Source organism: Procambarus clarkii, unplaced genomic scaffold, assembly GCF_040958095.1.
Source record: "Procambarus clarkii isolate CNS0578487 unplaced genomic scaffold, FALCON_Pclarkii_2.0 HiC_scaffold_382, whole genome shotgun sequence".
Lineage (NCBI taxonomy): Eukaryota > Metazoa > Arthropoda > Malacostraca > Decapoda > Cambaridae > Procambarus > Procambarus clarkii.
Window position 1 is genome coordinate 159,786 of NW_027189415.1, and position 2,885 is coordinate 162,670.

Sequence of the window (2,885 nt, forward strand, 5' to 3'; positions counted from 1 at the left end):
CCTATTTGCAGTTTGAAATTACGACTTTTTATACCCAACATATGCCAAGTACTGAAAACGGCGTTTGGACACATTTGTTCCAATCCCCACTGCAGTTTTCAAAATATATCAAACATCCCAATTTCGAGGCCCGAGCCATATTTTGGAGCCAAATTCAGGCTCTCTGCACATATTCGAAGTTTGAAACTACGAATTTTCATACCCAACATATGCCAAGTACTGAAAGCGGCAGTGAGTCACATTTTGCACAAACTCCAATGCAGTTTTCAAAATATCCCAAATATCCCAGTTTCGAGGTCTGAGCCATATTTTGGAGCCAATTTCTGGCTCTCTGCACGTATTCGCAGTTTGAAATTGCTTCTATTTTATACCCAACATATGCCAAGTACTGAAAGCGGCGTTTGGTCACATTTGTCCCTAACCTCCCTGCAGTTTACAAAATATCCCAAACATTCCAATTTCGAGGCCTGAGCCATATTTTGGAGTCAAATTCAAGCTCTATGCATATATTCGCACTTTGAAATTACGACTTTTCATACCCAACATATGCCAAGTTCTGAAAGCGGCGTTTGGTCATATTTGTCCTAAACCCCCCCTGCAGTTTTCAAAATAACCCAAACATCCCAATTTCGAGGACTGAGCTATATTTTGTAGCCAAATTCTGGCTCTATGCACGAATTCGCAGTTTGAATTTCCTAATTTTTATACCCAACATATGCCAAGTCCTGAAAGCGGCAGTGAGTCACTTATTTTGCACAAACTCCCCTGCAGTTTTCGAAATATCCCAAATATCCCAATTTCGAGGCCTGAGCCATATTTTGGAGCCAAATTCTAGCTCTCTGCACGTATTCGTTTGAAATTGCGTCTTTTTTATACCCAACATATGCCAAGTACTGAAAGCGGCGTTTGGTCAAATTTGTCCCAATCCCCCCTGCAGTTTTTAAAATATCCCAAACATCTCAATTTTGAGGCCTGAGCCATATTTTGGAGCCAAATTCTGGCTCTCTGCACGTATTTGCATTTTTTAATTACGACTTTTTATACCCAACATATGCCAATTCCCGAAAGCGGCAGAAAGTCACATATTGCACAAACTCCCATGCAGTTTTCGAAATATCCCAAATATCCCAATTTCGAGGCCTGAGCCATATTTTGGAGCCAAATTCTGGCTCTCTGCACGTATTCGCAGTTTAAAATTGAAACTTTTTTTTACCCAACATATGCCAAGTCTTGAAAGCGGCGTTTGGTCACATTTGGCCCAATCCCCCCTGCAGTTTTCGAAATATCCCAAACATCCCAATATCGAGGCCTGAGCCATATTTTGGAGTCAACGTCTATCTCTCTGCACGTATTCACAGTTTGATATTACGACTTTTTATACCCAACATATGCCAAGTCCATAAAGCAGCAGTGAGTCAAATTTTGAACAAACTCCCCTGCAGTTTTCAAAATATCCCAAATATCCCAATTTCAAGGCCTGAGCTATATTTTGGAGCCAAATTCTGACTCTCTGCACGTATTTGCAGTTTGAAATTGCGACTTTTTATACCGAACATATGCCAAGTACTGAAAGCGGCAGTGAGTCATATTTTGCACAAACTCCCCAGCAGTTTTCAAAATATCCCAAATATTCCAATTAATAGGCCTGAGCCATATTTTGGAGCCAAATTCTGGCTCTCTGCACGTATTCGCCCATTGAAATTACGACTTTTTATACCCAACATATGACAAGTTCTGAAAGCGGCGTTTGGTCAAATTTATCCCAATCCCCCCTGCAGTTTTTAAAATATCCCAAACATCTTAATTTCGAGGCCTGAGCCATATTTTGAAGCCAAATTCTGGCTCTCTGCACGTATTTGCAGTTTTAAATTACGACTTTTTATACCGAACATATGCCAAGTACTGAAAGCGGCAGTGAGTCATATTTTGCACAAACTCCCCAGCAGTTTTCAAAATATCCCAAATATTCCAATTAATAGGCCTGAGCCATATTTTGGAGCAAAATTCTGGCTCTCTGCACATATTCGCAGTTTTAAATTACGAATTTTTATACCCAACATATGCCAAGTACTAAAAGCGGCGTTTGGTCACATTTGTCCCAAACCTCCCTGCAGTTTTCAATATATCCCAAATATCCCAATTTCGAGGCCTGAGCCATATTTTGGAGCCAAATTCTGGCTCTCTGCACGTATTCGCAGTTTGAAATTACGAATTTTTATACCCAACATATGCCAATTACTGAAAACTGCGTTTGGTCACATTTTTCCAAAACCCCCTTGCAGTTTTCAAAATATCCTACACATCCCAATTTCGAGGCCTGAGCCATATTTTGGAGCCAAATTCTGGCTCTCTGCACGTATTCGCATTTTTAAATTACGACTTTTTATACCCAACATATGCCAAGTACTGAGAGCGGCGTTTGGTCATATTTGTCCCAAACCCCCTGCAGTTTTCAAAATATCCCAAACTTCCCAATTGCGTAGCCTGAGCCATATTTTGGTGCCAAATTCTGTCTCTCTGAACGTATTCGCAATTTGAAATTACGACTTTTTATACCCAACCTATGCCAAGTTCTGAAAGCAGCTGTGAGTCACATTTTGCACAAACTCCCCTGCAGTTTTCAAAATATCCCAAAAATCCCAATTTCGAGGCCCGAGCCCTATTTTGGAGCCAAATTCTGGCTCTCTGAACGTATTCGCAGTTCGAAACTGCGACTTTTTTATACCCAATAAACGCCAAGTACTGAAAGCGGCGTTTGGACACGTTTGTCCCAATCCCCTCTGCAGTTTTCAAAATATATCAAACATCCCAATTTCGAGGACTGAGCCATATTTTGGAGCCAAATTCAGGCTCTCTGCACGTATTCGCAGTTTGAAATTACGACT